The sequence below is a fragment of the Poecilia mexicana genome, unplaced genomic scaffold (assembly GCF_051168715.1).
Source record: "Poecilia mexicana isolate PSO_F unplaced genomic scaffold, ASM5116871v1 ptg000001l_8944092_9101238_+_RagTag, whole genome shotgun sequence".
Classification (NCBI taxonomy): domain Eukaryota; kingdom Metazoa; phylum Chordata; class Actinopteri; order Cyprinodontiformes; family Poeciliidae; genus Poecilia; species Poecilia mexicana.
In genome coordinates, this window is record NW_028263416.1 from 72,889 (window position 1) to 84,613 (window position 11,725).

General features: G+C 37.9%; 1 long non-coding RNA gene across 1 annotated transcript; it reads right to left on the reverse strand.

Annotated features, from left to right (window-relative positions):
- Positions 1–2,591: 2,591 nt before the first annotated feature.
- LOC148152433 (uncharacterized) lies at positions 2,592–5,044 on the reverse strand. The gene is made up of 2 exons (XR_015762260.1): positions 4,976–5,044; positions 2,592–2,728 (listed from the first exon to the last, which is right to left on the reverse strand). It is a non-coding gene; the product is annotated as an uncharacterized LOC148152433 (long non-coding RNA).
- Positions 5,045–11,725: the final 6,681 nt, after the last annotated feature.

Genomic DNA, 11,725 nt, shown 5'->3' on the forward strand with positions numbered 1-11,725 from the left:
TGAAAACTGTTTCATAATCACAAAATAATTTTTTTGCACTGCATGATATGTGTCATCTCAAGATTGAAATTTCATCATACCCTGTGCAAATAGTACAGTTATCATCCAGGTGTGGAAATGTTATAGGCAGCAGATGAAATTCACTGAATCAAAACTAATGTTCAAAGTTATTTGTAAAATAAAAAGTCCTGGTTAGGATCACTCCCACCTTGATCTTTGACCAGAGGGTGATGTGATGCCATGTCTGCACAACCAATAGAAATGCAGAATGTTGTGATAGATGGATGGATGCAAATAAATAAGCAAGGAAATAGATAAATAAAGAAAATAACAAAATGACCCCATTGTTGTTCCACACAATGTTTCCTAAAGGTACATTATTTTGGGTGATCTTATTATTGTTCTACAGTGAATTGAAGAAAATAATTATTCTTTCTATCTTTTTGCAGATTGAATGTGATGTCACACATTCAATCTGTGTGAAGCAGATTGAATGTGGGAATGAGGGGATGTAATGTGACAAAACTGCCACATTACATCCCCTCCCACGGAGACTGAGTTGCCGTCTGCAATTTTTTTCAAAAGCAAACAACCGCTCTAAAGAAAACAAGGACATCTGCAGAGAGATCCCCTGTAAAAATGAAAGACAATTCCTACAATGTCAGATTTGGATGCTCTGATCAAACTGAACTACAGACTTTATTTTTGTACCAAATAATTACTTGCAATTTTAGAACACAGTCATTGGATTATATTGTGCTCATCTCACTTCCAAACTTTGTTGGTCAACCAGTGTGATTATGCATCCTATCCTGTGACAACACTAATTTATGTTGAAATGCAGATGTTGCCAATGGTAACCTTTCACCTGTCCATTGAACTTGATTTTTTGGACCAAAGCTATGCAAGTTTCGTATGTTTCAGCAAACCGCTCATGCATTGACTCAGGGACAACACTCTGCCAACATATCTGAAGCAAATGAAGACCTTCTTGCCATAACTCTATTGAGGTGCATGACTTGCTAATGAAGGGATGCAGTTTTCTAATTTAGCTGTGCTGGAGTGGGAATCCATATTAAAGTTGGAGGGTTGTAGCTCTGGAGGACTGGACTTGGTCACCACAAATTAAATTTACATTTTGAAACTACAGAGCATTTCTACAAACATGTATCTCTGCAAATATTTGAAGTTGTTATATCTTTTGGGGAATGCTTAATGCTATTAAAATAAAGGGAAGCTGTAATAATTATCACTCATGTGAAGATCCATCACATTTTGTATTTCAGCTCTGTAATGATTTTAAGATAGTTTAGCAGCTTTTTCTGCAAGTTAACAAGCTCATAACCAAATTGATGCTATGTTAGCTGACTTATGTAAAGCTCTTAATTGGACAGAACTAAAATAAGAAACAGATATCCAACATAATTTGACCTGCACCTCTGAAACAGAACCGTGTCCTGTAACATGTTGTCTCATTAAGTGTAAGAGACCATGTATAATGATTAAATGTGTATCTTTAACCATTTTTAATTAATGTTTGAAATAACAAATAAATGGCTTTGTGTCATGTGACTGAGTTCATTTGTGGCAGTTTCTTGAATTCTGTTTTCATCATTTTCATATCTCTAAATACTTTACCTTGTGGTTAAATATCGTCCTGTAAAATGAAATATTTTTCTCAATAAAATTAGCTGATCAGTCTTATTTAGTCACTGCAACCAAGCCACATGTAAATATTGACTTTTCAGCAAAATACATATTGAAGGCAAGATATAAGGCTATGGATTTGCAAAGATGAAACATTTCATTCTAATGACCATGTTTGAAAAACATGGTCATTAGAATGACCCAACTTTCAAAGCATTCTGTTAGGTCCTGTGTTACACAACCATTATTCAATATAAAAGGTAACACTACTGCTCTTGTGTCAAAAAATAAAGTTCTCACAGATGTACAGATACAATAAGCACTAATTGTTGAGAGAATACCCACATACAAAAACAAAACTGAATTCTGATGTCAGAATTCTTTTTTTTTTTTTTTTAGTGCCCCTAATCCTTTTCAGTACTTTTTGAACTAGTGTCACACACTGTCTACAAACAAAATGTAGAATTTGTGGCAGGGGTGGGGGAGGAGTTCCCAATCTTAATACTAATAAAATTATGTGTAATTTAAAACTACTTTTAGGCAAGTTGCTGCATATGGAAGCATAGTTTGCAGATTCAAAGGATGGAATTCCTTTGCCAAGTAGTCCTAGAACTAAACCGTCTTTAAGTTTTAAGATATGACAATATTACAGTAAGACTTTCCTCCATTTACATTGTTCATACTTGACCAAAATCTTTCCTTTAAATGAGGGCTCACACAATTAAAAGCAAATACCTTACAACTAAGCTTGTCATTCTATTCACCTATATTCTACACACTTTGCATTCATTCTACAATTCAAATAAAATTTTGGAAAATCCAAATGATCAGTTTACCATATCACTTTTTTCTCTTGAGGAAGATTTTCAGAAAATATGAGAATGAAAACAAAAAATGCTTCACTTACCTGCCACTTGACATGATCCCATCCTCTTCCTTCGACATTTTGTTGTGGATCTCCTCACTTTTCAGTAGGGTTCTGTTTTATCTTCATTTGTTACTTCATACTCGACATCTTGCTTAAATCTTTTTCTTTTTCTTCTTGCAAAAACAGTCATAGATGCCTGAAAAGTAGCAATCTCTATGAGGAAGAAAAACATCTGAACTGTATGAAGGTCTTAAGATGGATGATCAAAGTCTGTTCCAACAGTTTGCAAAAAAATGTTAATATTTAACAGCATCAGAGCTGTACAAGAAGGAACTTTGACCCTGATATCTAAATCCAAGAAGATTTACTGTCATAAATCTTGCAGTAGCAAAGTCAAGCAGGGAGATTCATTTTAATGACTGTAAGCCTTCATACTCAACATCTTGCTTCAAAAACAGTCATAGATGCTTGAAAAGTAGCAATCTCTATGAAAAAGGAAAATATATTTTAATGATTGTAAGCCTTTAAACCACAGTTAAGCTCAAAACTGCAGTAACAAACTTCTTACAGGTCATGTCTTCTGTACTCATCTCCTAAGTATTCATTAACTTTTTAGTTCACGTCAAATTCACATCAAAGTGTGTTATTCTGCACTACCCCTGTGTCGTAGCTGTATATTACTTTCTACTTTGCATTGTCTTAATGTTCTTTCTCAGTGCCAAATAAAAGATGATCAATAAACTCTGTTCTATTTATTTAAGGACTAAATGTGTAATATCTTGCTAACACAGTAATAATAAAACATGTGCATAGTGGTCTTTGTTTCCTATGTCTTCCAGAAATGTATAGAGACTGCACAGTTTCAAGAGACAAAATACATTTTATTTATTTTTATGTTCTGGTAAGTTTGAAGTTTGGAATGTTGTAGTTTTAACTGTTTTAACTGGGACTTGTCATACTAACGAACACTTGTCTATTTTGACTGTTCTTTTTATTCTGTTCAAATGATTTAGCCAGATAGAATGATGTAGTACAGATTTGAAGTGTCTAGGTTTTGTCATTTTTGAGCTGGAGCAATCCTAGTGTGATCCTAATGCATAAAAAAGGGTTTAAATCTGTACTGAAGTTTCACAAATTAGATAAAGGTTTCACAAATCAAATTTGGTTTAATATATTCTGCTATTAGAGCAAACCAGTTCAGCATTAAGAGGCAAATTAAGCTCATCATCACCGTAAAGAGCCACACAGAAATTTCAAGATTAGCTTTATACCACATTGCTTGCTAATTTTTTCTTAGTCCCTAAGGCAGTAGAGCACCTGATAATGTTTAATTTTTACAAGTGTATGTAGGTTTAGTTTGTACTCTGTTACTCAAAGCAACTCTTTCACATATGTGCCAGGGAAAACAGGTCAATGATTAGACTTTAAGTTCAGTAAAAACTCATTCACAGACATATAGAAAACGTTTGAGCTCCGTCTGGAAAACTACCAGAAATGAAAGTGTCTCACGCAGGACATTTTTGAAGCATGTAGTACAATTTACTCACGTGGCTCAGATTTGTATCTATTTCAGGGGATTGTGGTGACATTTTCATATTTTACAGTGTACTTTAAGTACTGTGTTGGTCTAACACTCCAAGACCCTGTAAGTTCTCTTAAGAAAACTTCCTGGAGATTGAGCACTTTTTTTGCATCTGGATCATACTAGAACTGCTCCAGTTCCTAAAATACAACTCATCGACTCTTCAAATTTGTTTGAGCTTTCACGGTGTCCGTAGTTCTCTAGATAAGAGCGCCGAAAATGGTGCGGAGCGGCGAGGAGACATGTCTATGGGAACCGTATCTGATGGAGAAACTCGGGTCGACATAACAACGGATAGTCAGACGAAACCGAATTTATGTTAAAATGGCTTGCCATATAACACTGCTTTTGAAAATGCTGCCTTCAAGGACCGTGGGAAATGTCAGTGTCAAAGATCCGCACAAGATCCGTCAAAGAGCCGCATGCGCCCCGAAAGCCGCAGGTTCGCCATCCTTGGAGCAAACCAACCCAGTCCAGGTTTAAAGAGTCTAGCTGTTGTTTTGGAACTACAACATCTAGACTATAGTGTGATCCAGATGCATAGAAAGTGGTGAAATCAACCTTTACTGAAGTTTCACAAATCACACGTGTAAAATATCCTGCTATTATAAAAGAAAAGTCTAGTCCAGGTTTGAAGAAGATAGGTGTTTTTTGGGTTTTTTTTTTTAACTAGAGTCGATTGAAGATGCTTAGTGTGCAAAATTAGGTGGAATTTCACTTGAGCTATGTCCCCTAACCGGAAGCTGCAATCGGAAATTAACATCAGCTTCGTACACCTAAGAGCAAGCGCTAAATGTGAGGACTTCAAATCAAAAGCAAGGCGCAACAATCTAAACAGTTGCGGAATACCAGAAGGAGAAGAGAAGAACAATGCGTACCTTGTTCAAACTACCGCAGAATATGGATCTCTGTGTGGAGAGCGAAAACGGGACATCTGAACAAGTCCAACAACACACTGCAGGAAACCGAAAGTGACGTGGGTATGGCAAGCTGTTTTAACATAAATTCGGTTTCGTCTGACTATCCGTAATTACGTTCCAGATATCTAAAAATGCATTTTGACTAGACAAAACTACATTTTGACTATCCGGAATGGTAATTTAAAATGTTTGTATTTATATTCTGACTAGTAAGAATAATAATTCAAGATATCTTCAATTACATTTTGACAAGTCAAAATAGACCCTTTTCACAGTGACGTCAGACAATGGCCGCCATAACTCAAAACTGGGTATCTTTACTTCCGGTGTGATTTTGCCTTGTGAACCAAGCTGAAAAATTCCCGCATTCTCATAATCTTAAGGATATAATAAAAGGTAAGTTTAATAATAACAGCATTTAAGTGTTAGATAGCTGTTATTACTCATTGTAAATTCACCATTCTCTAACTGTGTATAAAATAAACAGCCTCCGAACGGAGAGTAAACCACCTAGCAGCAGCTTTAGCCACATTTAGGAAAAAATATACTCTCTGTCAGTGCTGTAACGTTTAGAGGTTCACTTTCTGTATTTTATAAAACAGTGTTTACGTGTTAGATAACCGTTATTAGTCATTGTCAATTTACCATTCTCCAACTGTATTCAAAGGAACCAGCCTCCGATCATGAGTAAACCAGCTAGCAGCAGCTTTAGCCACAGTTAGGAAACATATACACCGCCGCCTGTCAGTGATGAACGTTTAGAGGTTCATTTTCTGTATTAATGGAAAATAAAGGACAGCTTCCAACAACGTTGTTTAGAATAGTTTTTTTAAATATTCTGGGGCTGATTATGCATCTCTGCTCATTTCAAAGCTCAAATGAGCAACTTCACGTTTAAACACAAGTCCCCCAAAAAAACGCGACCGGTGAATCATTATTTTTTAGGAGTTTAGAAAAAACAAGACAAAAGCCACAAATAACAGTTAGGCTTGACGACATTTCTGTTTTTCCAGCAACAAAATGCACATCTCCATGCACTGCTCATGTTTCTGTCGCTGCTAACTGTCACAGAGTCTCTCCCAAAGACGCACAGAAGGAATAAAAATAAATACAAAAGAAAATATTAATGCGCAGTGATTTGGATAAATAACTTTAATCTGATCACTGGATTTGAAATACGAACTCGTTAGATTATTTGTTACCGAAAAAGTGGTCCGCTTAGAGGAGGGCATTACAAAGCAGTGGCGGTGTTACGTCAATCCGCGTTTCCCCATCAGATACGGTTCCCCCTTCGTCTTCTTGCCGCTCCGCCCCGCCCACGCGGCAAAATAGGCGCGTGCTCGTGATGAGCACTGAGAAAGCACGCGCGTGGCAAGCACGCGCTTGTTCGGCGCGCTTGTCTGAGGAACTACGGACACCGTGAAAGCTCAAACAACATGTTTCGGCAAACTTGTCACACTTTCTTCACGTTTTTGCGGGAAACTAATAGTAATAATACTAATAATTATAATAAATATAATAAATATATATGTTATACATATTATGATTATAATAAATAATATATATTTTATACATATATTATAATTATAATACATAATATATATATATATTATAATTATAATACATAATATATGTTATAGTTATAATTATAATATATATATGTTGTATATATTATAATTATAATATGTTGTATATATTATAATTATAATAGATAGATAGATAGCATAATGCTATATGAATTAAAAACAGGGCAATGCAATTTAATGCTCAATATTACCCATCAGATACCGTTTTCCCTGTTTTACAGTGGGGGAACGCTATCTGATGGCCATAAATCTCCCTTCAGATACCGTTTCCTCTGTCTTAAAGTGGGGGAACGCTATCTGATGGCCATATTTCACCCATCAGATACCGTTTCCCCTGTTTTAAAGTGGGGGAACGCTATCTGATGGCCATAAATCTCCCATCACATACCGTTTCCCTGTTTTAAAGTGGGGGAACGCTATCTGATGGCCATAAATCTCCCATCCGATACCGTTTCCCCTGTTTTACAGTGGGGGAACGGTATCTGATGGAGACATTTCACCCATCAGATAGCGTTCCCCCTATGTTAAAATCACCCATCAGATAGCGTTCCCCCTGTTTTACAGTGGGGGAACGCTATCTGATGGAGACATTTCACCCATCAGATAGCGTTCCCCCTGTTTTACAGTGGGGGAACGCTATCTGATGGAGACATTTCACCCATCAGATACCGTTCCCCCTATGTTAAAATCACCCATCAGATAGTGTTCACCCTGTTTTACAGTGGGGGAACACTATCTGATGGAGACATTTCACCCATCAGATAGCGTTCCCCCTGTTTTACAGTGGGGGAACGCTATCTGATGGGTGAAATGTCTCCATCAGATACCGTTCCCCCACTGTAAAACAGGGGAAACGGTATCGGATGGGAGATTTATGGCCATCAGATAGCGTTCCCCCACTTTAAAACAGGGAAACGGTATGTGATGGGAGATTTATGGCCATCAGATAGCGTTCCCCCACTTTAAAACAGGGGAAACGGTATGTGATGGGAGATTTATGGCCATCAGATAGCGTTCCCCCACTGTAAAACAGGGGGAACGCTATCTGATGGGTGATTTTAACATAGGGGGAACGCTATCTGATGGGTGAAATGTCTCCATCAGATACCGTTCCCCCATTGTAAAACAGGGGGAACGTTTTCTGATGTGAAATTTATGGCCATCAGATACCGTTCCCCCACTTTAAAACAGGGGAAACGGTATCTGATGGGAGATTTATGGCCATCAGATAGCGTTCCCCCACTTTAAAACAGGGGAAACGGTATCTGATGGGTAATATTGAGCATTAAATTGCATTGCCCTGTTTTTAATTCATATAGCATTATGCTATCTATCTATCTATTATAATTATAATATATACAACATATTATAATTATAATATATACAACATATATATATTATAATTATAACTATAACATATATTATGTATTATAATTATAATATATATATATATATATATATATATATATATATATATATTATGTATTATAATTATAATATATGTATAAAATATATATTATTTATTATAATCATAATATGTATAACATATATATTTATTATATTTATTATAATTATTAGTATTATTACTATTAGTTTCCCGCAAAAACGTGAAGAAAGTGTGACAAGTTTGCCGAAACATGTTGTTTGAGCTTTCACGGTGTCCGTAGTTCCTCAGACAAGCGCGCCGAACAAGCGCGTGCTTGCCACGCGCGTGCTTTCTCAGTGCTCATCACGAGCACGCGCCTATTTTGCCGCGTGGGCGGGGCGGAGCGGCAAGAAGACGAAGGGGGAACCGTATCTGATGGGGAAACGCGGATTGACGTAACAGCGGCACCGGACATCTCTGCTTATAACAAACAAACCCCTATTTCATGGGATTAGTGGCAACTCCAGTCTATAATTTAAGAATCTGATCAAGATTAGAGCCTAAAACATTATAGTTCAAAAACAGTGAAAAGTTCTGGTTAAGGAACAGTTATGTCACGTAGTTAGCTAGCTAACAAAATTCACTAATGCTAAGCTAACGGTTACCCAAAAAAAAATACCTACCTTTATAGTCAAACAGGTATTGTTCGGTGAAGAATTTGTAGCCTTTGTCTAATTTAGATTTTGTTGTCAGAGAAAATTGGTTTGCAAATCGTGATATATCTTCAAATCTTATTTTAGGCAAATGTTTTAGAGACTGTGTAAACTCCATGCTCCGGTGTTCTGTCTGATCATATATATACACATATAAAAATTCCCCTCTCACCGTCTGTGGGTGGTCTCTTTCATCCTCTGAGCTCGGGTCCTCTACCAGAGGCCTGGGAGCTTGAGGGTTCTGCGCAGTATCTTGGCTGTGCCTAGAACTGCACATTTCTGGACTGAGATGTCTGATGTTGTTCCTGGGATCTGTTTGAGCCACTGGTCTAGTTTGGGGGTGACTGCCCCGAGGGCCCCGATGACCACAGGCACCACTGTGGTCTTCACCTTCCAGGCCTTCTCCAGTTCCTCTCTTAGGCCCTGGTATTTCTCCAGTTTCTCATGCTCCTTTTTCCTGATGTTGTGGTCACTTGGTATTGCTACATCCACCACAACGGCTTTCCTCTGTTCTTTGTCCACCACCACAATGTCCGGTTGGTTCGCCATTACCATCTTGTCTGTCTGGATCTGGAAGTCCGTTGAGGCTTTGTCCTTGATGTATTTATGGATCTTGGATGTTTCATCCTGGACAGTGGCTCTCACACTCACTAGTCCTCTGCCTCCTTCCTTACGGCTTGTGTACAGTCTCAGGGTGCTGGATTTGGGGTGGAACCCTCCATGCATGGTTAGTAGCTTCCAAGTCTTAACATCCGTGGCCTTCATCTCTTCCATTGGCCAGCTAATTATTCCGGCAAGGTATCTGATTACTGGCAAGGCATAGCTGTTTATTGCACGGATCTTGTTCTTGCCATTGAGCTGGCTTCTCAGGACTTGCCTTATTCGTTGGAGGTATTTGGCTGTGGCTCCTGTCCTTGTGACCTCATCGAGGTTGCCATTTGCTTGCTGTATTCCCAGGTACTTGTAACTGTGCTCTATGTCTGCTATTGTTCCTTCTGGGAGTGAGACCCCTTTTGTGTGGACAACCTTCCCTCTCTTTGTAACCATCCGGCCACACTTCTGTAGTCCGAATGACATCCCAATGTCAGTACTGTAGATCCTGGTGGTGTGGATCAGTGAGTCGATGTCTCGCTCGCTCTTGGCGTACAGCTTGATGTCATCCATGTAGAGGAGGTGACTGATTGTGGCCCCATTCTTAAGTCGGTATCCGTAGCCAGTCTTGTTGATGATTTGGCTATATATATATATATATATATATATATACATATATATATATATATATACATATATATATATATATATATATATATATACATATATATATATATATATATATATATATATATATATATATATATATATATATGAAATAGACAACTTTATCATTACTTACTATGTACACCGGAACTAAGGATACACAGCTTCGAGCCAAAACGGAAGTTGTGTGACGTCATGTGAAAAGGGTCTATTCCTTTCAAGATATCTCAAATGACGTCACTGGATCGTTTCCCCATCAGATACGGTTCCCCCTTCGTCGTCTTGCCGCTCCGCCCCGCCCACGCGGCAAAATACGCGGGTGCTTTCTCTGTGCTCATCACAAGCACGCGCGTAGCAAGCACGCGCTTGTTCGGCGCGCTTGTCTGAGGAACTACGGACACCGTGGAAGCTCAAACAACATGTTTCGGCAAAGTTGTCACACTTTCTTCATGTTTTTGCAGGAAACTAATAGTAATAGTACTAATAATTATAATAAATATATAGGGCTGAAACGATTCCTCGAATGATTCGAGTACCTCGATTACTAAAATTCCTCGAGGAAAATTTACCTGCCTCGAAGCTTCGTTAATTTATGTTTTATTAGTTAGCGCACCGTGTTCCGGCCGGGACTTCATTTGCGTTGCGCGGAGCTCTCACTTCCGCCTCTGAGTTGTTGACAAAAGCTAAGTCTCAGCGGCATAAAGTCCAATCTTCAAGATTGGCCCGTAGGGATTTTATTGATTGATGATAATGCCCGACTTTTTATCGTTTTTGGGGAACCAATAAGCATCCTTAAAATGACTGGGGGAATGCCTGGAGTATGGCAGCATTTCTCCTCCGGGGCTGCTGGTTGAAAGCGAACGGCGGGAAGAGCGCTGAGGTGAGCGGATAGCCTGAACAGGGCGGGCGGCTGAGTAGCTGATGCTTACCGTGTAAATGTAGCTTTACCGACGAACCGCACAATAAATTTCATATCCCGGTCTGAAGAAACGGGTGGCGGAGCGCATCGTACATGGCTGGTAGATGAGTTTCTGAGTGTGACCAGTGAAGGTGTCGTAAATATCCCGTATTGCTTCCCCCCGTGTTCGTCCCCCGGTCTAACGGTTCGTCAGTCCGCTGGTCTATTTCCTCCCCTCCACCCCATCTTACGTTCGTTCATTCGCCCTCTCCTCCCACTCCAGGCGGCATTTCCCGTATTTTCAAACCCAAAGCGTGACAGGTTAGGTGGCAAGGTGAGTTTAATTAATCTATTAAACTCACTGAAGATGAATACATAAACTAAAAGCTGGATTGTAGACATTTTTTATAAGCACATTTGTGAGCCTGCCTCTTTGTTATTAAATTCAATATAATTTCAGATTTTTCTATAACTTTTCTTCTGGTTAACTTAGAAAGTGAGCTATTATTGTTACAGGTTAGTTTTCTAAACTACAAAAAAGCAACTGTTAGGGATGCTCAAATATGAAAAATTGGACTGATATTGATATCTGATAGTAACACTGGTATTATGCCAGATTTACCAATATTTCATTTTATAATTTTTTTTATCCGATTACTCGATTAATCGTAAGAATAATCGATAGATTACTCGATTACTAAAATATTCGTTTACAACAGCCCTATAAATATATATGTTATACATATTATAATCATAATAAATAATATATATTTATATAAATTATAATTACAATACATAATATATGTTATATATATTATAATTATAATAAATAATATATATTTTATATATATTATAATTATAAAATATTTAAGGTATATTATAATTATA